Consider the following 25,221-nt stretch of genomic DNA (forward strand, 5'->3'; position numbering starts at 1 on the left):
AATGAATAATTTAATGAGTATCAATTTCATATTTCAATCTTACATTATAGTATAGTACAATGTTATTTCATGTTTTCTCCTTCAGAGACACTTATTTTCATCAGGGGAAACATAAATTCCTCATATAAAAATAACAAACTTAATGCAGCCATTAAAAAAAGAGGGTAGAGAAATTGAGGAGATAAGATTGGGCATTAATATTTGTGACAGTTATCCTGAGTTGAAAATGCATTAATTCCTCAAAATATTAGTGACAATATCATTGCATACTTATTGCTAATAGAATTATGATTTTATATTTTTCCTTTATAACTAAGAGACAGTGAGCATATAAATAAATTTAAGTAATGCCAGTATTTAGTAACATTTTCTTAGTGTAGGTGTGCAACATCTAAGATACTCTTAACAAGGCCTAAATTTTCAGTGTTTTTGGAAATTTTAAGATGTAAGTGAATTAAGAGTAGGGAGGACAAGTTTTCATCCCAGAAATCTTTGGGAATATGCAAGTGTCTTCTCAGGGGCACTTACGAATGCACAAACTAAATGACACCCAACAAGCTCACAGTCTCCTGTATTCTGGAGGTGTGTGATGAGATAAGCCATCTTCAAATTGCCCAAGTATAAGAATTTCCTGTTGAAACTTTAAGTGACACAGTGATGAGAAATCTACTTTTTTCTAATTTTGCCTCACTCTCAGTGTTCAGGGGGCCGTCTGTGAGGACCACAGACACTGCTTGTAGACGGGAGTCAGCAGGTCTCCTGTGAAGGATCCACGGCTTTCTGGCTCCCGGAGGTATGTGTCTCTACTCTCCTGTGTCTCTACTGACCTGATTTGTTTAAAGGGAAAGTACAAATGCTAGATGTGATACAAATGAAGTACAATTAATGTACAGTCAAATCAAAGAAAACACTGGTATTCGTTTCTCTATACTTTGGGGTAAAGAGTAAAATATGAAAAAAATTCAAAATTTTGCCTGCAAAATTACTAAGAAGCAACCACATGCATATTTCAGTTTCAAAATCAGGATAACTTAAATGAAAAACTGTGAGTGTGATGACAAGGAGCAGTTAACTTTGGATTTTGTAATTAAAAGTTATAATAATATATGTGTATTACTTCATATTTAATCCAGACCATAAAAATAGATTCTTAAATTGAAATCATCAAATTACGAAGTCAAACATACTTCTTCAAAAATGCATTTCAGTTAAATAAAAGCTGTTTGACTTGTAGTAAAAAAACGAGTTTTAGTAGTCTCTGTAAAATGGTAAATTAAACTTAATTATAAACAATTAAATGATTTTTAGAAATTGAACAACACATTGCAACAAGAGATGCCACATTGATAAGAGGCTCCTGTGGCAGGAATCGTTACACTGATATAAATAAAAATAATAACATGTCAATTGTATTACAATAATTAAATTAAGTAACTTTGGACATTCGTAAATGTCAGATTGAGGATTAAGTGTTTTACATGCATTGTATGTCACATATTTTCATTCTCACTTCAGTTAGCAAACTAGGTTGCTAGACACGAATTACTAAAGGTTGTCCATTGTGAATTTCAAAGCCAGACTGTATTCCAAATCTCACTGACTGCAGCATCCAAAGACCGAATTGTTAAATTATATTATCTGATTTATTGCATTTTACTACACACTAAAGCTACCTTCACAGAATGTGACAGCCAAGGGATTTTTCTGGACATTTGCAGGAACAGTGTTCCTCCATAAATAATCTACAACACATTTATTTACCATTTGTTTTTGTGTTTTCATACCTTAACCATTAAATACACTATAAGTTACTGGTGCAAAGTGTGTTAAATATTCCTTTCATGTTCTATTGCTTTTATTATTTATTGAGATTTGCATAGGTTTAGTGTGTCATGTTACATTTTCAACATATAAAAATTTCATTAAAATTTAACTGATCTCTCAGAACTGTACAATTATTCAAAATAAAATACTTGATAGCACCTCTTCTGTCCTTTCACCTAATAATTGTGACTAAATTACATTAACTTACTGCAGCTAATTACCATATATGTTAACAGTGCTATTCTTGCAACTTCAGAACACTCAATCTTTAAACATTACTGGATTTAGACTTTTTATTAAAATTAATGGTAATTGTTTTCTTATGCAGCATTTAATTTTCACAGTTACTCTAACAGTATTAAAATGTGTCAGTGGAATGTGACTTTATAAAGATATTATTCCAAACTACTTTATTTTTCACTAATTACTTTTCATTGCTTCAACCAATAAAATCATGTCAAACATAGAATATCATAGAATTATCCAATTTTCTATGGAAAACATTTAAATCTCTAAGTCAATGAGAAGAAGACTTCACATTGGCCCAGTGCAAAGTGAGTGCTGTTTCTTCCCTCACCCTCCGCCTACACTGACTCTCCCAGGGATCCTGTGAGTGTTCACATCACACATTAACACTGAAGGACTGTCATCACAGGCACTATCCCTGATGTTACTCAACAGCAGAGATGGATCTCCAATGAGAAGACTACTCAGACTGAATCTGGCTGAGGACTCCAGGAGACAGAAAAGGAAAGGCAAAGGCATGAAAAGTTCCCTTTTACAAACCAGACAGCAAATGTCCTGTGTGGAAATTCAGTTTAGCATGTGTCCTGATGGATCACCTTGTAGGCCTGCCAGGAGTTGCTGGGCAGGCTTCCCTCTGCAGAGCAGAGGGGGGAATGGCTTCCTTCAGCCACCCCCTGTTGTTAGGTAGGGTCTGGGAAGCATCAGGCCTCAGTCACTTTCATGTGGGTGGGAGTATAAGAGACCCCCTCACACTGTTTTTCCCTAACCCTGGTGTACCAAGTTATTATCCTTCTTCTTTCCATCTTTCAGGGTTCTCTTTGAGTTGATTTTTTTATTAGTTACAGAATTTCTAACTGTAATCTTCAGAAAAATGAGTGTCTGACACCTGGACCGTTAGATTCCACAAACACAAAAAAGATCCCTTCAGGGCTTATCTGCTTAAAGAATGGTGCAGGGCCCCCTAAAACAATTTTTTAGCTTTAGTGTCCTTTATTTAATTATATTTTATTGATTATGCAGTTACAGTTGTCCCAATATTTCCCACATTGGCTCCCTCTACCCAGTCACCTCTCTCTCAGGCCACTCCCCCACCAATGTTCATATACATGGGTTATATCTATTATCCCTTGGCTACTCCATCTACTATACTGTACTTTACACCCCCATGGCTATTCTGTAACTACCAATTTGTAGTTCTTAATTCTCTTACTTCTTCTACCATTTCTCTACACCAACCTCTGATCTAGCAACCACAACTCTGTCTGTGTTCCTCTTGGCTCTTCCTGTTTGCTTGGTTTGGTTTTCAGATTCAGTTGTTGATAGATAGATATTTATTGTCATTTTATTGTTCATAGTTTTGATCTACTTTTTTATCTTCTTCTTGAATAAGTCCCTTTAGCACTTCATATAGTAAGGGTTTGGTGATGATGAATACCTCTATTTTTTTCTTTCTGGGAAGCACTTTTTCTGCCCTTCAATTCTAAAGGATAGCTTTGCTGAGTAAAGCAGTCTTGTCTGTAGGTCGCTCCCTGAGTTTCATGACTTTGAATATTTCTTGCCAATCCCTTCTTGTCTGCAAAATTTCTTTGAGAAAGAAGCTGACAGTCTTATGGGAACTCCCCTGCAGGTAACTAACTGATTTTCTCTCCCTGCTTTTGAGATTCTCTCTTTATCTTTAACCTTTGGCATTTTAATTATGATGCATTGTAGAGTAGGTTTCTTTGCATCCATCTTGTTTGGGACTCTGCACTTTCTGGACTTGCATGTCTATTTTCTTCACCAAATTAGGGAAGTTTTCTTTCATTATTTTCTCAAATAGATCTCCCATTGCTTGCTGTTTCTCTTCTCCTTCTGGCACCTCTGTGATGTGAATGTTGGATCTCTTGATGTTGTCCCAGAGGAAGCTCATACTATCCTCATTTTGGGGGATTCTTTTTTTCTTCTATGTGGTTATTTTTGCTTCCTTATGTTGCAAATCATTGATTTGATTATTGGCTTCATCCACTCTACTGTTGTTCCCCAGTAAGTTGCTCTTTATTTCAATTATGTATACTTCATTTCTGACTGGATCTTTTTATGTTTTTGAGGTCCTCATTAAGTTCCTCAAACATCCTTAAAACCAATCTTTTCAACTCTGCATCTCGCAGATTGCTTATCTCTATTTTGTTTGGTTATTTTTCTGGGGTTTTGATCTGCGTTTTCATTTGGGCCTTCTTTATCTCTTCATTTTGGTAGCCTCTATCAATTTGTTTTTATGCATTAAGTAGAGCTATTTTGGCTCCATGTCTTGGTAGTGTGGTCTAATGTAGTAGGTATCATGTAGGGTCTAGTGGCACAGCTTCCACTATCAACCAAGCTAGGCACTCAAAGTGTGCCCTTCAGGTGGACTGAGTAACCCTTTCTCTTGCAGATGAGCATTGGGTGTTTTTGCAAGTCAATAGGATGGATTTACTCAGACCAGTCAGGTGGAATGATTGGTTATTACAATGAGCCACCAACCTCTGTCCTCTGTGGAGGATCAGCTGTGCAGAGGCAGGGTGGTGGTGCTCCAACGTGGTCTGTAGCTTTCCACTGGGCACACAAATCTTGGGGTTTCCCGGGTGGTGCAGGTCAAGGTCAGCACCTACCTCCACTTGTGCCAGGGCCACCCTGCCTAAGCTATAGAGCAATCTGAGATGGCTATTAGCTCTGCTGGGATTGGAGATTCCCAGGTGAAGCCAAGCTGTGAATATAAACTGGCTCATGTTAGTGCAATGCCTGTGATCACTTGACAAGAGGTATGGTCTGGGCAAAAGAGGGAAGCTGGGGATTCACTGAGGCCAGCTGTTGCTTGTTTGAAAAGATTTAGGAAGTTGTGAAGCACCAGCTGATACCATCCATTCATATGGAAATGCCATTGTTAAAAGTTGGGTGGAATGGAGCCTCAGGTGATCCCTAGGGCTGGGCAAACATTATTAGCTCAGTCAATTGAGTCTCAGATGTGGCACCCACCTCCTGGATCTATGGCTCTGCCCACCTTTCTGTCTGGGAGAAAGCTGACTCCCAGCTCTCACCTTGATGCCAGACATTCCAGTCCCTCCCTGTATGCCACTGGTGCCTTTCAAGCTGTTGCCACAGTGCTGGAGCTCAGAAGGAGTGAGTTTGTGTAAGTTCATGTGTGAATTCTCTAAAAGGAACTGCTTGGGACTCCAGAAGTTCCTCCAGTGACTCAATACCTTCTGGTTTTGCATTCAGAAGTTATGGGGACTTATCTTCCTGACACTAGAACCCTAAGCTGGAGGGGGTCTGGTGTGGGTCTGGGATTCCTCGCTCCTGAGAGATCCCTCCTGAAATTTTATCCACAATATGTGGATGTGGCACCAGTCCATCCAGCATCTCCACCCCTCCTACCAATTGGATGGATGTGGTTTCTTTAATTCCATAGTCGTCAGACTTCCTTTCAAGTTGATTTCTGATGATTCTGAGTGATGGGTTTCTGTAATTGAGCTGTAATATTTACATGATTGTGTGAGGAGGCAAGCTGTATTTACCTATGCCATCATCTTCCCCTTTATTTTCTTAGTTTAAATCCCTTAATTTTTAAAAAACCGATTTCTGAAAAACAATAGAAAACTACATTGATTTAGTTATGGCCAGATACTTATTTAAAACCTTGAGGTGTAGATTTGTGAACATGGTAACAACTAAAATATATATAGCTGAATATCCCTCATTAATGTATGAGGAAAAATGAAACTATGATTCATAAATGTTTAGCAGTTAATTTTAAATCAAATGTACAAATGTTGCTGAAAATTGTTGACAGTATGAAAATTGATTTTAATACATCTTTAATGAAAGTCTAATATATCTTTCTGTTAGATTAGGATCCAACACTCTCATTTTGCTCTCTGAATGAAGAGTCCTATGACACAATACACTACATGCATCTTAAAAATATAATGCAAAGTTTCAGAATGATGATATAAATGTTTTGTTTATTTGGGGGTAGAAAATTCTGAGTTTCCTATCACCTGCATCACGGAGTGGAGATTTTCATAGAAGCAGTGATCATCCATGGATGTCGATATATGGTTCAACTCCCATACTAGTGTGAGTTTTTCTTTATTTTGTGCTACATAAAAGGAAAACATAAAAGACAACAATCCTGAAGAGCTTTCTTAATACATTTAAGTTGAATTGTGAGCATGTTATTCAGATTTAATGAAATGTTCATATAAATATGAAGAATGACTACCAAGTTTTCTTAATAACCAACTCTTACTATATTGCATGAAAAATATCACTGCTCATTTGTAAAATATTCTATTATGCTTTCATAAAATATGCTATTTGTTGTTTCATGGATTGCCCTCATATAATGTAACAAAAAGATTGTGCATTTTCTCCATTACAGGATAGCAGAAGTGCAATTTGGTAACCTGAATTGTGCTACACTACACAGAAATGGGCTCATGTAAAGTAGTTGTGAATCTTTAAAAATGTATATTTGCAAGCAAAGGTTTTACAGTTCAAACTTAGATTCTGCCGGGTAACTATTTTTCATGAAACGGGAATAATGTTATGATTGCATATGTCTTCAAATGAATTATTTGTTGTAGTAATGAAAAGAATTCCATAAGCATTGCTGGAAAATAATGCACACATCCAAAAGTACAGATATGCTTTCTTTTAGTGCCTATCATTTTTTGCCCAACATTATGTTTGTGACATTCAACTTTTCTAGAAGATAACATGTCATATGAGTTAATTTAAATGAACTATCAAGACTAGTCAGGGCAGAGGGGAGTGAAGTGGGGAAATGGGACAACTGTAATAGCATAATCAGTAAAATACATTTAAAAAAAAAAAAAGAACAGGAAAATCCCCAGAGGCCTGGGGATATGTGGGAACAGGAAATGAGGACTGATTGGTTCACTCACTGCTTCTGTTGTGGGTTGAAAACTTTCCAAATTCTGGTAGTGGTGATAGCTGCAAGGCTCTGTGAATGTATTTAAAATCGCCAATATGCACACTCTAAATGCATGAACTGTGTGCTTTGTAATTACACCTCAGTGAGGTTTAAAAAAAATGCTATGGATAATGTTTGGGACTTCATTTACTTTAATTTACAAAGATTAGGCATTTTAAAATATTGACTTTTCCAATCAAATCATGCTTTAATCTTCCATGTACTTGGTTTTCTTTCATTTCTTTACTATATTTTAAAGTTTTCCTATATTGAAGTCTTAAAGAAATATCAGTATTGAGACTTCATAGTCATGATTTTGCAAATGGCATATTTCTTTACAAATTTTCTTCAGTACTTTTTGCTACTTTAAAAAGATATACAAGTGAGGTTTACATGTTAATTTTGTTGTATTAGTTTTATCTTTTCAAACATATATCCCTTTGAATAGTTTATATAAGCATTTAATTTCTTTTTCCGTGGTACAATGATTTCATTTTCTTGACCTATTACCATTAGAGTAGTATTTCATTTCCAATGTTGGATAGTATGGAGAGTAAAAGTTCTATATGGATTCTTCTCTATTTTAGGAAAAATATTTAAATATTTCATCACAAAGTATGAGTTTGGTTTTAAATGTTTTCCAATACACTTTTCACATATTAAAGCAATTGTATAATTTTGCTATTTTCTAATAGATTTTATATTTGATTGATGTTCCATTTTTATTATTGTTGTATCATTTGGAATGAGAGATGTTTTCTCTGTATAATGTTTATGAAATAAACTACCTTTATTTCATTCAAATATTAAACCAATCTTGCATTTCTAAAATAAAGCCACAATAATCATTTTGTTTTCTCCTTCTTTAAACAATAGTGCATATATAACACTTATATTAAGTTGCTTTTGTATTACTGTTTATAAAGACTTCTGAATGAGTTGTTATTTACATTATATTATACTTGACAGCTTCTATTTATTTATTTATTTACTTACTTACTTATTTACTTTTTATTGTTGTTCAAGTACAGTTGTCTCCCTTTTCCTGCCACTAATTTTGCCATCCCTCTCACTGTGAATACTACCCACCTTTGGCTTTGTCCATTGGTCCTTTATACATGTCCCTTGATGACCCTTCCTCTTCTCTACACCATTATCCCCCTATGCCCTCCCCTCTGGTTACTGTCAGTTTGGTCTTTATTTCAATGTCTCTTTTTTTTTTTTATACATTCATTTACTGGTGGGCATTTAGGTTGCTTCTAGTGCTTGGCTATTGTGAATTGTGCTGCAATGAACTTTGGGGTGCACAGGTTCTTTTAAATTGTTGTTTTGGGATTCTTAGTATGTAATCCCAGCAGTGAAATTGCTGGGTAAAAATGCAGTTCTATTTTTAGTTTTTTGAGGAAATTCCTTACTATTTTCCACAGTGGCTATAATAGTCCGCATTCCCACCAGCAATGTACTAACTAGGGTTCCCTTTTCTTCACAGCCTCACCAGTAGTTGTTTGTTGACTTGTTTATGAGGGCCATTCTGAATGGTTTGATTGGTATCTAATGGTGGTTTTAATTTGCATCTTTCTAAGGGCTAGTGATGCTGAGCATCCTTTCCTGTGTGTCTGGGCCCTCTGTATGTCCTCCTTGGAGATTGTCTTTTCAGGTCCTTTGCCCATTTTTAAATTGGGTTGTTTGTCTTCCTGGAGTGTAGTTATGTGAGCTCTTTATACATTGTGGAGATCAGACCCTTGTCTGAGGTGTCACTGGGAAATATATTTTCCTGCACAGTTGGTTCCCGTTTCATTTGTTTTTTTTTTATGTTTTCTTTAGCCATGCAGAAGGTTTTTATTTTGATGAAGTCCTATTTGTTTATTCATTCCTTGATATCCCTTGGACTAGGGGACGTATCAGCGAAAATATTGCTGCATAAAATATCTGAGATTTCCCTGCCTATGTTCTCCTGTAGGACTTTTATGGTGTTGCAACATATATTTTATTGTTTTATCCATCTTGAGCTTATTTTTATGTATGGTGTAAGTTGGTGGTCAAGTTTCATTTTTTTTTTTGCATGTAGCTGTCCATATTTCCCAACACCATTTGTTTAAGATGCCATTTTTACTTCTTTAATGTTTTTGCTCCCTTTGTTCAACATAATTACTATTAAAATACAATGAAATATTTCACAGATAGAAAACAAACATTTCAAAAATTTATATGGAATGATAAATGGCCCCAAATAGCTGCAGCATATTTGAGAAAAAAGAACTAAGTAAGAGGGATCATAATACCTGACATCAAACTATATTACAAGGCCACTGTAATCAAATCATTATGGTATTGGCATAAGAAGAGTTACATAGATCAATGGAACAAAATAGAGAAACCAGAAATAAACCCATGTCTTTATGGTCAGTTAATATTCAGCAGTTTTTATTATCAAAGATATATTGGAAAGCATTGTTCTTTTTCAGTTTCCTGAAGACTTTGTATAAAAGTATTGTTATATATTTTTAAAAACTGTTCATCTTTTTTGTTATTTTCTTCTTTTTTTACAGTTCCAATTTGTTTTTTAACATTGTTTATTGTTCTTCAAATACAGTTTTCTGCCTTTTTCACCCATGTCTTCCTAACACCTCAGCCTTCCCCACCTCCCTCCCTTGTTTCCATCCTATTCTTTTCTTAACTATATTTTTATTGTACAAAACCATTACTTTTAACTGCCCCCCCCATTGCTCACATCACCCAGCCCCCAGCTGCATTCCCTCTGACCATCATCACTCTGTTCCCTGTGTTCAAGGTTATGCACATAGGTTCATTGCCTTATCTCTTACCTTTTTTCATCCAGTCCCTTCCACCACACCTCCCCTCTGACAGATGCCTGTCTGCTCCATGTATCAATGCCTGTATTTTATTTTGTTCATGAGTTTATTTTGTTCTTTAGATGCCATATATAAGTGAGAGCATATGGTATTTGTCTTTTTCTGATTTCACTTAGGGTAATAATCTCCAACACTACCATACTTTTAATGGTACTTTTCAGTACTAATACCAACAGAGCCTAAAGAATGCCTTTTGTAGGAAAGTGTATAAAATTAACTCAATTCCTGTCATACAACCTACCTCTATGCCTTAGGAAACTAGAAACAACAAACCAAGCACAAAGTCAGCAGAAGAGAAAAAATAAATATTAGGACAGAAATAAATGAATTGACAAGTGAAAAACAATAGAGAAGATTAAGTCAACTGAGAGTTGCTTCTTTGAAAAAAGAAATTTCATAAACCCTTAGCTGGACTAAGGAAGTTAAAAAGAGATGCAATTAAAGAAAACAAAATTATGAGTAAGAAGACATTACAACAGAAACTACAGAAATTAAAAGGGTCATAAAAGATTGCTATGAAATATTGTATGTCAACAACTGGACAATTTTAAAAGGTGGAGAATTTTAGAAACATACACATACCAAGATTAAATCAAGAAACATAGACATTCACATAGACCAATTACTAGTAAGGAGATTGTATCTGTAATCAAAAAGTCCCAATAAAGATAAACCCAAGACAATATGGCTTCTCCTGAAATTTTTACTAAATGTTTAAAAGAGAATTGACACCAATTCACAAACTCTTCTAAAAAACTAAAGAGGAGTGAACACTCCCAAACTCTTTTTATGAGGCCAGCATCATCCTGAAACCAAAACCATTGAAGGGCACTGCTTGAATAGAAAACTACAAGATAATGTCCCTGATACATTTAAAAGCAAAAATTCTCAGTAAAATGCTAATACACCAAATTTTGCAGCACATTAATAGATCATTCACCATGATCTAATGGGACTTACACCTGGGATGCAAGGATGGTTTAACACAGACAAATTACTTCATATGACACAGCACATTAACAGAATGAAAGAATTATATGATTATCACCATAAATTCAGAAAAGCATTTGACAAAAATTGAACATTTACCATGATTAAAAACTCAAAATATTGGGCCTAGAAAGTACATATTGCAACAAAAGCAGTAATATTGTATACATTAATAACAAAACTTCTGCCATAGAAGTAAAGAAATCAATTCCATTTACAATAGACTCAGGAACAGTCAAGTACTAGGAATGCATTTAACTAAGGAGATGAAAGATCTCTATGCAGAAAATGGCAAGATATTGATGAAAGTAATTGAAGACACAGATAAATCAAAGGTATTCCATGTTCATTTGTTGGAAAAAATAATAGTGTTAAATTGCCAATACTACCAAAAACCATCTATAAGTTCAATGCAATCCCTATCAAGATTCCACAGACAGATTTTAGAGAAGTGGAAAAAAACCACTCCTACATATATGAAACCACAAAAGGCTTTGAATCATCAAATACATCTGAGGAAAAAGAACTAAGCAGGGGTATCACACTTCCTGATTTCAAGCTATACTATAAAGCTATAGTCACAAAATCCTGTATGATCTCATATGTAAAATCCAAAAATGACATTAAAAACAGGTCATATGAAAAGAGATCGGACTAGTGGTTCCAAAGGTAGGGATTTGGGCAGAGAATGGATTAAAGGAGGGTGGTCAAAAAGTCAAAGTTCAGCTCTAAAACAAATACATAGTAAAGATGTAAGTACAACATGACTATCGCTAACCCTGCTGTGAAGATACGCAGTAGTTTCCCCAGTGTCTGCAGGGTGTACATTACAAGACTCCCAGGAGATGCCTCAGACCATGGAAAGTGCTGAACCCTGTTGTGTACTATATTTTTCCTACATGTACACACTGACGATAAAGTGTAATTTATAAATTATGCACATTAAGAGATTAACAATAATAATCAATAATAACACAGAACAATTATAACAATAGAAAGTAACACAAGTTTTGTGAATGTGATCTCTTTCTGTCTCAAAATATCTTACTGTGCTGTACTCATCCTCCTTTCCACATGATGATGTGAGATGACAAAATGCCTATATGATGATATGATTTGAATTGAATGACATAGGGATTGGGACATAGCACCAGGTTGGTGGTGACCTTCTGTGAATACATCATATAGAGGGTTATTAGCTTTTGATGATGTTAGACAACCAAGTCATGACAATGTCCATGGTAGGGTGTCAGGAGCAGACCATGTCAGTGGTTAGAGGTAGAGAGTTGAAGGGGTTTTTGCTGAAGAGCTTTGGTAGGACACTATAAATGGAAGTTACTGTGTCTTTCTTTTCATTTCAAGAACATGATACTGCAAAGGTTGTAAACCTGTGGTGATCATATAGGTAACTTTAATGCTGCATTCCACCCAATGATTTAATTCCAGGAGGTTCATGAATAAAGGAGATTTGAAAACAAGCACTGTAATACCACAACAGCCTTTCTGAGCAATTTTGAACAGAAGTGCTACAAGAATCTTTAAAAGATGCCATACCTGAGTGTTTAGTCAGGGACACTGACCTCCTTTCCCTTAGATTGTCAAAGTAAAAAATGACAACAACCAACACAACATTATCCATCCTGTGTAAATGCACTTCCTTCAACAATAAATATACAGGTCATTACAGAGTTTAACTTCTTGATCATGTCTCATAATAATCTTGTGTCTGATTGGTTAATTCCTGGTACAGAAATCCAGAAAGTATCCAGCCATGTAATATGAAAAATAGAGACACTTATTAAGGAAGATACTAGATATAAGAAATCTTGTACAAATGACAATGATGTGTTGATATGCTTCAAAGTATGTACCCAGGGACCTCACACAGTTCTTCCAGCATCTCTCCCACTCTTCAAAATACTCTGCAAAATCCTTTCTTTGATTTTTTGTCAATGTGTTGTTCTGTTTTCCTGAATCTAATCAATGGTCTGAAATCTCTTCCCTTTCGAAGGTGATTTTAGTTATTGGAATATTCAGAAGTTGCAGGGTGCCAAATCTGGGCTATAATGATGCTGAGTCACCTGGGTGATTTGTTTCACAAAAAAAAGTCTGCACCAGATCTGATGCATGAGCAGGCACGCTGTTGTGATGAAGCTGAAATCACCAGAAGCCCATAGCTGCTGCTGTTTTTGTCCTATTGCATCCCTCAAATGACAAAGGACATTGAGGCAGTACTCTTCATGAATTGTTTAGCCTCGAGGGTTGTACTCATGATGCACAACACCTTCCCAATGAAAAAACACAGTTAATGTGGTCTTGACCTTGCTGCAACTTTGCTGTGCCTTCTTCAGGCTTGGAGAACCAGGTGACTTCCATAGTGACCACTGGGCCTTCATTTCTGGATCACAGCCACAGACCCATATTTCATCTCCAGTTTTGACCATCTTGAGAAATTCTGGTTCATTGGTCTCAGTTTGAATCAATCATTAGCAAGTGGAGCAGGATGTTCCTTCTGCTCAGGTAGCAGAGGCCACTGAAGGGATTTTCCCATGCTAAGATCCTGCATCAAAATCTAAGACACAGAGGAGGAAGGTGGCAGTGAGGAAGGAGGGAGCAGATTCCACTTTTTCGTACACATGGGAGAAAATCCTAGCTGATCTATGGAGGAACAGAGCAAACAGCCAACAATGCCTGAGCATATATGAAAATAAAAGGCCAAAAATTGTAGCAGATATTGAAAAAGCAGGTGGTAAACAGAGTAGTTCAGTAAAATATGGCCTCAGGGACCAGTGCAGGGACCAGGGTGGCTGCAGCCCCAGGCCCAGCACCCCCTGGTTCTGCCACAAGGTACTTGGCAGAGAGCTGAGTTGGCTGCTCCCTCCCCAGCAAATTGAGGTTTGAGCAGCACCTGAAGAGACCTGGTTGCTGGAAGCTGCAAAGAGGGGAATAAGGGCTAAGTAACCAACACACAGGGGCTGTGAGCACACAGGGAGTCTGTGAACACCCACTGGGGAGAGTTGAGAGTCCGGCCTTATTGGGCCCTGATCCAGTTAGTCCCAAGTCTGGCTGGAGAATTGGGCTGTGCGAGACACCAGTCTGCTGTACATGGGGGAAGGCTTGAGTAGGAGGAATTTCTCAAAAAGCAAAAGTGAAGAAAGAGACAATGTTTGGGGAATTCTCCTGCAGCAGTCGCTCTGGCCTCCCCTACACCCAGCTGGGCAGTGTGGAAGCCTGAGCCTGCATTCCTATAGCCCTGGGAAGAGTCCTTGCCAGAACCCATGGGACCTGAAGCCACCTTGCCAAGGGTGTGGGCTGGCAAACCGGGGAGAGTGCACTCTGAAAAAGGCCAGGAGCCTACACTTGTAACTCGGGGAAGGGTATGCTCTGAGGAAGGCCTGGATCACGTACCAAAAGCCCAGGGAGAGAGGCCAGGATAGCCCTGGGGAGAGTGCACACTAGGTTGACTGCGTGCTGATCAGGAAGGGAGAAAGACAAATACTGTATGATCTCACCTTTAACAGGAACCTAAACAACAAAACAAACAAGCAAGCAAAATATAACCAAACACACTGAAATACATGACAGGCTGACAGTGACCAGAGGGGAGAAGGGAGGGAATTTCAGGGGAAAAGGGGAAGGGTTTACAGGAACAACTATAAAGGACACAGGGACAAAAAATAACTGGGGGTGCAAATGTGATGGAGGTGGGGAGCACTGGGGGGTGGTTTAGGATGGGAGTAAAAGACAGAAAACTGAACTTGAAGAACAATTAAAATAAAACAAAGTCAAAGACACAGTAGTTTTTGGAATCCCCAGATCAGTTGCTAGATCTTGCACTGTCAGTTGCCCATCTTTGTTGATTGCAGAGCTTACATGCTCAACATTCTCAGGTGTTTTGTTGGTTGTAGACCCTCCAGGACATGAGTTACTTTTAGTAGATACTCAACCACCTTTGAAGCATTTCTGCTACACTTTATTGCTTGCACTGCACTCATTGCATCATCTCTGAAAGCCTTCTAAACCATCCCAGTAGTTTCCATGGAGAAATATTTAAGCTTATCACAAAATTTGGTGCAGGTTCATTGCTCTATACTTCCTCAGTCATTCTAAATGTGACAGCCACACAGCACACATGCTCAATCAGTGGTGTCTACTGCCCCCACTGAATAGTACAGTGTAGTTGTCATTGTTCACACATGTGCATTCTAGTCCACTATCCTTGGCTGCCATGTTACAATGATGTCACACAAACCATTTTCATTACATTAACAATGGCTGGACTTTTCTCAGACAGATCTCATTATATACAACTATAGGAGCCTGATATTTTAAAAAGTCACATTGAAGCAAAAACAGTAGGTAGTAGTATTATTATTTTTCATAAGTCAATCAAAATATTATTTTTCATAAGTCAATACCTATGTTTTTTCAAATCAGCAAAAAATACTTTTTTGGTGTGCCACAGAGTTTTAGTAATTAGTTAATTGTGCCATGAGAGGTGAAAGGTAGAATATCGCTGGTATAATGACAGAGACAGCTACTATGTGATTAGTATTTGGGTAACACAAACACTGTGAATAACCCATATATTCTTTATTTATTTTAATTCTTACTCTATGAGAAGGTGGATGTTAGCTGAACCTATTGTGGTAATCATTTTGCAACATATGCAAATCAAACATTATGCAGTAAATTTTTGTTCCTTTTGATGCTCATGTGTCGTTCAAATTGTCTTTCAGAAGGCTACTTTTTCTGTCTCTCCCATCTTATTAATAAGGAAAAACATTAAATTACCTTTATTTCCCTCCTACATAGTTAGATTTGTGCTTTTGTCATTTAAAAGAATGATTCCTATTAAATTACAGACAATTAGTAGTGATCTGAAAATGAATCAACAAAAGTCCAATTAGTAGTTATATAACAATTTAATCTCTGCCATGGTGATACAGCTCAATATTGCTTAATGTTTTATCTGTCACAGAGATATTATCTTTACCAAGGGAAATCTAAATAACAGGTACTAACAATAAAATGAATGAAGGAATCTTAAGAACTGAGGCAAGAAATGGAGAAAAAGGTATGGGATTAGTGATTGTGACAGTTACCATAACAGTGAAAATGTAGTGATTTTTCAGAATATTGCCAACAAGTATCATCAAATAACTATTCTTTGTGGAATTATGATTTTAAAATTGTTTCCATTGTAATAGAAATGCCGGAATGAGAATATAAGGAAGAGAAATATGTAAAGCCGAAATTAAATAACCCTGTCTAGGAGTAGAATTTACACATACAAGATATTCTTAACAAGGCCTAAGATTTCAGAGGCTGTGATGAAGATGGGAGTAAGCTCACAGCATAAGTGGTCCAGTCTTTTTCCCCTAAAACCTTTCAGATTAAGAAAACAATTTCCAGATACATTTGCCAAAAAACAAACTGAATGTACACTACCAAGCCAAAGACTCCTAGAATCTGGAGGTGTGTGATGAGATACACACTCTTCAAAATAGACCCAGTGTAAGAATTTCCTGTTCAAACGTTAGGTGACACGTTATTGACAAATCTGCTTTTTGAACTCATGCCTCACTCTGAGCCTTCACAGGTCAGTCTGTGAAGACCACAGAGATTGTTTGTTTACAAGAGTTAGCTGGTCTCCCACTACAGGATGCAGGACTTCCTGGCTTCCAGAGGTATGTACGTGTCTCTCCTCTCCTGTCTCTGTCTTAGCCCATCTCATGCAGGGGGAGATTACAACATAAGATGTGATAACAGTGAGGTACAATTGATATGCAATCAAAGCAAAGAGAATGTTGCTATTTTATTTAAACAATTTAGAGTAAAAAGTCAAGAATAAAATATGAAATATGGTGGAAGATATCTTGAACTATTCAAATACTTGCCTGTAGACAATTACTCAATTGTATATACACAAGAATAATTGAGCGTGTTAATCAAAACCATTTGAAGTAAAAATCCTCTAAGAATATGAAAAGGAACAGCTATTTTTTGATTTTATAATCAATATAGATATAATTATTTATTATTTTCTATTTAGCCCAGCCCCTAAAAAGAGATATTGGAAATAAATTATATTAATTATGGAAGTGAAACATAATATTTTATGCATTTAATTAGATTAAATAAATGCAGTTGGCTTTCAATAAAAATCAGGATGAAGTACTGTCATAAAATTCTAATTGAATCTTAATTATAAATAATCAAAAGACTATTTAAATATTGAGTCTCCATTGCTAGAGATCGTACTACACTGATAGACATTGCACAATGAATTAAGCTACAGCATTCAAGTGGTATGTATCAGAAATAACATTAAAAATGTGTTCAAATTATACTAGTATAACTCAGATATTTTGGAGAGCTTAAAAAAGGTAAAATATTAAGTTTTACATGTATTATGTATACATATTTTTATTCCCACTTTATATTAGTAAACTATGTTGCTAGACACTAAGTTGCTTTGTAAAGGTCATACATTTGCAATTTCAAAGCCAAAATTAATTCTAGAACTCACTAGCCACAGAGCCCGTTGACTGAATTATTAAATTGCACCATCGGATTCATTACTGTGGCTCCCACAAATTTCACTTCGTTTTCAATATGTTTAAGTCTTGAGTAAGTTTAGCATGACAGAGATTTTTTAACATATGAAACATTTTTATTCATAATATATCATTTGCTAACAGCTCATCCTCTTTAATGACTAAATGTATGTCACTAAATAAAAATTTAGTCAGAAAATTACTAGATATGCCAACATGATTAGTGCCCCATTTTGAGGACACTCAGTCCTTAATCATTATTCAACTTAAAATTAATCATAAATATTGTGAGTCTCTTTTATCTAATATTGCATTTTATTTTTCATACTAGCATTCTAATGTTGTTACAATATTTCTGTAGAATCTGAGATTAAATAAACAAGGATGTTATTTATGAAATTATTTTATTCGTCGCTAACAAACAGCTTTTTATTGCTCAAACAAATAATATATTGTCAAATGTAGAATATCTTAAAAATTGTATCTACCATGAGGCACTTGTTTAAAGATCTAAGAAATCTATAAGCACAACATCAGGTTTTTAACTGGGAAATGAGCCAGATACTCACCCTGTACCCCGCCCAGTGTCACTGTGAGGGATCTCTTCATTATGTGTGTCACTTGTATGTAAGCACACACATTCTAGAGCACAGTCTCGGCCACAGCTCAGCTGCAGACATGAGTGACCAAAGAGTAACCTACGCAGAACTGAATCGGGTTAAGGACCCAAAGAGACAGCACATGAAACCTGAGGGCACTAAAGGCTCCATTCCAGGAACTGAGCAGGAACTAACCTATGCAGATTTAAATCTTCAAAATACTTCTCAGGATCTTCGAGGGAGTGACAAGAATGACCACTGCAAGGATAACAAATTCAACAGACACAGTATAACTGTTCTTGGATGTGCAGCTGGGTGCAGACGTGTGGGTAAGAGAAGGGGGTAAGCTCACATATTTTTTCATCTTCAGGATCAGGACTTGAAGTTGGAAGGTGGTATTCTCAGATGAAAGCTGAGTACTAATTTCATTCAGACATTGATGTAAGCTGTAATCTTTGACCATTAACTCATAGAGCATTATATTTAGTGAAAATGCATTGTATATTTTGAGAGGAAGATTACAATGGTAGATATGGGCTTGGGGTCCAAGTGTATATACATGATTCTCTGTGTTGAAACTGTCCAAACAACTCTCCCCATCCGTCCTTTCTCAGTGTTTCCATTTCCCCCCCTGCAGCATCCCCATCACTTCCAGAGAGGGTCATTGCTGGGATCCTAGGGGTCATCTGCCTTGTCCTGATGTCCACTGTGGTGACAAGAGCTGTTAATCAACGTAAGTAAATAATTGTAAGATTATATGAAACTCTTCACTGTTAACATCACTGACTCCATCAGTGCCATGATGTTCATCACTGCCATGAACATCAGTGCCTCCAAACAGTTCATAATATTAGAAAATACAGCTCTCATTTCAAAGTATGCCTTTAGAGTAGGTGCAAAATTCTTATTCTGAATTTGTCCAGGGGATAAATAACTACTATTTAGAAAAGTATTTTATTTAAGTCCTTTGCCTATTTTTTAAGTGGGTTGTGTGTTGTCCTGGAGTGGAGTTGTGTGAGTTCTTTATATACTTTGAAGATCAAACCTTTGTCCAAGATAACATTAGCAAATATATTTCACAAATGTTCATAACAACACAGTTTACAATAACCAAGTTCTGGAACTTACCTAAGGCCTCCAGTAAATGAGTGGATAAAGAAACTGTGGTACATTTACACAATGGAATACTATTCAGCAGAAAGAAAGAAGGAGCTCCTACACTTTGTGACAGCATGGGTGGATCTGGAGAGCATTATGCTAAGTGTAATAAGCCAGGATGTGAAAAACAAATACCATATGATCTCAGCTATAAGTGGACCTAATGGATAAAACAAACAAGCAAGTAAAATATAACCAGAAACATTGAATTTAAGAACAAACTGACAGTAACTAAAGGAGAGTGGGGAGAGGGATAATGGGGGAGAATAGGGGAAGGCCATCAAGGAACAGGTATAAAGGACACATGGACAAAGCCAAAGGGAATAAGTTTGAGGGTGGAAGGTGGGAATGGGTGAGATCAGATCGGTGGCCTAAATGGGGTGAAAATGGAGACAATTGTATTTGAACAACAGTCAATAAATAATAAATAAAAATGTCAAAAAATAGCTTATATATATATATATATATATATTTATATATCCCATATATCCAGAGATATTTTTATGTTGTAATTCAAGGCATGCATTAGGACACCTTATTAAGAAATACAAATAAATTCTTCATATTGATTAATCCATATAGTGTAAGAATTGGTGAAGCTTGGTTCTTAAGGCTTTTGAATGTTTTTTCCCAAATTATCATAGCTTTATTAATTTTTCTTTAAAATCAATTTTATTCCAGACCATTATAATCCTGGACAATATACCACATTTCAAAGTAAGAAACAAAAGTATTTTAATTTATGTAGATCACCATTACATTTTTATAATAATTACTTCTTCTCTATCTAATGTAATACTGGTAAAAAATAATTCTTCTTTCATGTACATAATATAAATTATATATTATTTTAACAGCAAGCCAGAGAAGGAACGAGACAGGGAATGAGACAACAGGGAACCAGAAAGGTACCAAATTATTTTCTATGTTCTGATTTCAATACAGTTCCTACCTTGTCTCTAACACAATCAAAATTTATAGATTTTATATTTTTGGTGGGGGAACATAAATTATAACACAGGGATAAATATATATAAATAATGAATATAGAAAAGTGTATGTTTATTCAAAAATATAAAGAAATATTAATTTAATTTATCGTACTCATTTTTGCCAGTTGGTTGAAAGATAACTTTGGTTTCTAAAAATGCGGTTTCAGTCAGTGACATTCAGGACATACAGAAAGTGGATATTTTTGTTTGTGTGTTTGCTTAATATGGGCACATCAATTAGGGAATGAGGGGCAGTCCCTTCTCTGTGAGTATGTATGAGTGTGCATGAGTGTATTATGCTTTATATATGCAAGTCTCTGAAGGTATTTACATATATTGTGCACTAATTTGTCTATACCTGTGCAAATACAGAAATTAATTTTCATTTTAAAATTCATATTGTTCTTGGATGACAATACATAATCTTTCCTTCAGCATATCATTGTGGTCGATGTCCACCAAAGTGGTTAATGTATTCCAACAACTGCTATTACATCAGCACTGAGCAGAAAACATGGAATGAGAGTTTGATGGCCTGTGCTTCTAAGAGCTCTAACCTGCTCTATATAGATAATGCAGAGGAAATGGTAAGATTTTTAATGTTTCCAACATTTTACTTAGAAGAGCATTTTATTTTATATTTCTATGGAATTCATTCATATTTTTGTATATATCTGTAATTTATTGTAAAGACTGTTAGTATTTTATTGTTTGAATCTGTAATATTTGATTTATATTTTATGCTTTTAATGTGTATTAGATAATTTTCAGTTCTTGATTTTCATACACAATCATGCTTCTATAAATGCTTTTTTTCCTAAAGTAAACTTTGCTACTTAATTGTACCAAGCATCATGGAGACTATAGATATGATTGTGTGTGTTACACAGACTGAAATTGGTCATGAAGTAGGTGTTGCCAGCCTGCTCCTGTGCACTCTCTCACAACTTCTCCTCTCTCCTCACTCAAACACTGTTCTGAGATTTTATATCATAAATTGTCTTTGATTAATTTTGAATTTTATATAATGGGAATCATTCATAATGCATTTTACATGTCTCTTACCTCCCACATGATTGTTTTTCAATTAACTCATATTATTGAATGAACCTGAAGTTTGTTACTTCTCACTGCTATATTGTACATATCTCACATTCTTTAATCTATTCTGCTCAGAATAGAGATATTTTTAACATGTGGTTGCTACGAGTAATTATTTAATAAAAATCTTTATGTATGTATTTTTCCAAATATGTCATATTTATAATAGTTTATATACAATAATACATATAATATATAAATTGATATACTATGTTATGTTTATAATAGTATAATAATTTATAAATATAGTTGTTCTAATGGTGTATGTGTGTAATTAAAATATATTGCCTTTTTGCATTAGAATGAAATTGCAGCGTCAAAAATATATGTGTATGTAAATTATTCCTGCACTTTCTACTTTGTTGTATAAATACACATTATATCCAATATTTTCATGATCCAAAGCTTAGTACTGCCAGAAATTTTAATTCCATCAGCTCTGATCATTATATAAAACCATCATTATGACTTTAACGGGTATTTTCCTCATACTGATCAACTGAACATATGTCTCAGGGCACCATTTATTATGGATTTCTGTACTGTGAGAATGAAAAGTGCCCATTCATGTCTCTTGACCATTTCTCCTGTATATTACTTGTTATTTTCATTCTTAGAAGTAGTTATATTTTTCATAAGACTCTTTTTTGAATTTGTGATATGCAAATGGCATTCTTGACTTTTAATTATATTTTTCTTCTCCTATTGGAGTTTTTTAATGGCCAGGATTTATTGATGTTACCATCGTCCAATATCTTGTTTAGATGTTGGTAATTATTTTGGACATATTTCACAAGTTGGTCAAAGTCCATGAAGATAATCTACTGCATTACTCTTTATGGTTTGTCTTTTTTCTTTCTGTTGAACTTTTAGTTTTAGGCTTATAATACTTTGAGAATGTATATTTTTGTGATTCTGTGTTTGTGATGCTGTGTGGTAGAGGTCAAATTCCCACTTCCCTGCATCATTACCTAGTTGATATAGCATAATTCATCACAGATAACCTTTTCTACATAAACAACTATGTATACATGGGTCTATATATTTTAACATAATATTTAAGAAGATGATCATTCATTGTGTCTCAAAAATTGTTTTTCTGTCTTCTTTTGTCTTTCTTTTTGTTAATGGGCAATAATTATACCTAAGTCGGTTTTACTGATAAAGTTCTATAAAGACCTCCGAGGTTCCGTTATTTTTTCTATCTCTTTCTCTCTACCTTCAAGAATTAATTATTTCTGTCACTCCATCTTTATTTCATCAATTCTTTCCTCTACATCTCAACATTTATGTAAATGTATTGAATTTTATATTTAGATAATTATATTTCAACTGATAATTTTATTTAATTCATTCATACAGATTTTATTTCCCTAATTGTTCAGTCACTGCCATCATATTTCCATAGAGTTATTTGAAAATAGTATTTAAAATACATTTTAGGTTAATATATATTTGTAATAAGTAGTATTAAATATTTGTGTAAGAAATCCATCATCTCATCCCAGTGAAAGATATTTTGTATGGCTGATTTGTCCCCCTGAGTATGGAAGGTATCTTTAGTTTCATTGCATGGTTTTAAAATTTGGGTAAGTCCACATTGTCAATAACAGTACAATAAACATGGATCCTCCTATATGCCTATTAGATTTATACTTTTGTATCTTCAGTAAACTGTTACTGTAGAATCATCTCTTTTGAAGTGTGCTTACTCAGTTTTTAAAATTCTTGCTATTATTTTATTTTTAGGCTCAATTACTGGGATTCCCCTTGGGCCTGCATAGCTTACTTGGCAACCAATGATTTGTAAAACTGTATTCAAATACCTCAAGTCAGTATGGCTCCATTCTCTTCTAGTTGATGTGTGTGTGTGTGTATTTGAAAGGGAGTACTCACAATTTTAAAATCAGTTCTTGAATTGACTTTGACCTATATTTTTATCAGATTATCTTTGTTTCCTCTACACAGTGCAAATATTTTTCCCACCAACCAAGTAGGTGTAGAGAGTTAATATCACCTCTTGTACTGTGCTCTCACATTGAGTACCTTCCTGTTTATAGCTGGCACTGTGCTGACACAGACCATAAAAAGGGTGCTCATCTTCACTTTTAACCTAGTGAATTCAGCACTTTGACCTGAAAAAGGAGTGGGCAGTTTCACCACCACTTCCAGAGTAAATGGACTTCTCCTGTGGCTACACTAGTGGTGTTTCAGTGTCTCCCAAACAGTAAGAATTACACTTCTTACTCATGAACTGAGATGGGGATTGGGGGAGACATGGGAGCAGTCTTAGACATGAAGAATACACATTTGCGCTATTTTTACTGGAATCTCTAGCTACTTTCTCCAATAATAAATGCTCATGTTATGTTTACTCTTTGATCAAACTTCAGAGGTATGAAATTGTTATATTTGTCCCTTCACCTTATCATGAAATACATTTTCTTAATGTGTCCAATATATAAAAGTATATTATAAATTGTATCACTCTAACCTAGAAAAATAATTGTATTGGTTTATCATTTTTAAAATCATCTTTATTTAGGTTTCAAATATACAATTTAGGTACTTAATATTTTATTTGATTGCATTTGAAGTCTCACAGCTTGCTATATACAACATTGCCTTTTTCAAATTGGTATATAAGAACACTATAAAATACAACTTATAACCTATATATTGCCTCTCCATACTATGATTAGAATGTTAAAACAACATCAATATAGTCCCAGTCCTGGTAGGTCCACTGGTTAGAACATCATCCAAATACACACAGCATGCTGGTTGATGCCCCATCATGCACATACAGGAAGCTCCCAAGGAATGTCACTAAGTGGACCAACTAACTGATTGCCCTCTCTCTCTCTTTCATCAATAAAAATAAAGAAACAAAACAAACAACATTTATTTGAAAAGGGAAGTGAGTTACTTGCCATATATCTATTTTTTAATGAAGAATGATAAAAATGGTTACTTATGAATGAAAATTAAGAGTAGCTTCAAAGCTTGAGTACTTTGAAACTTTATGAAAAAGTTCCTTTGTAAATTGCCTGTTATAAAATCAGTCACAACAATGCAAAGCACAACATGGAGAATATAGTCAACAATATTCTAATAAATATGCATGGTGTGAGACGAGTCCCAGATCCATGGGGGTGGTCACCTCTCAAGCTATACACAGGTCCAAAACAATATTGAATATGAATAGTAAAGAAAAAACAATTTTTTAAAAGTTACTTTCAAAATAAGTTATCTGAAAATATCATTGTCACATTTTTCTATGGCCAATTTATTAGTGTCCAAAATCTTTCTCAATGTTTAATATTAACAAAACCTGCATTCAAATTCTCATTATACAAATAAAAGCCAGAAGCAAGAATTATAATATGTCATTTAAAATGTAAAGTTTGCCCTGACTGGTATCACTCAGTTAGTTGGACATCCTTTCGTAAAAGGAAATGTTATGGGTTCTGATGAGTGGGTCACCAGCCAGCAGTGATCATGGGAAGCTGCAGATGGCTCCTCGAAACTCGAGAAAAACATACACAGAGATGACCAGGTCCTGTGGGGGAATAGGAACAGCAGGGCCACTCCTCAGGTGGGGAGCACTTGGCTACCCTTTCTCCTGGAGAGCGCCATGGCCATCCTCCCTGGTGGGGAGAGTGCACTGTTCCCCTTCCGGGGAGGCTTTTTATTGGTTTCATTTGCATAAGAATTCAGGTAAAAGCTCATTACTCATTGCTAGGAAGTAAAGATCAAACAATAGAAAACAAGGAAGTCTGAGGGCCTATTTTGAGTCAGGGTCAAAGAGCTGTAAGACTTTGAGGAACAAACTAATTTCCTCCTTGGACTCTTATTGAACTGAGAGCATTCTAAACAAAGAAGGTTTCACAGTAAATTACATGTTCTTTCTTAGGCCTGATCACC

General features: G+C 35.4%; 1 protein-coding gene and 1 long non-coding RNA gene across 2 annotated transcripts in view; both read left to right on the forward strand.

The window, feature by feature from the left end:
• Positions 1–25,221, forward strand: part of LOC114513858 (NKG2-A/NKG2-B type II integral membrane protein-like) — a 260,653-nt gene that overhangs the window by 81,594 nt on the left and 153,838 nt on the right.
• LOC114513635 lies at positions 20,071–20,698 on the forward strand. The gene is made up of 2 exons (XR_003685851.2): positions 20,071–20,109; positions 20,629–20,698. It is a non-coding gene; the product is annotated as an uncharacterized LOC114513635 (long non-coding RNA).

Source organism: Phyllostomus discolor, chromosome 2, assembly GCF_004126475.2.
Source record: "Phyllostomus discolor isolate MPI-MPIP mPhyDis1 chromosome 2, mPhyDis1.pri.v3, whole genome shotgun sequence".
NCBI lineage: Eukaryota > Metazoa > Chordata > Mammalia > Chiroptera > Phyllostomidae > Phyllostomus > Phyllostomus discolor.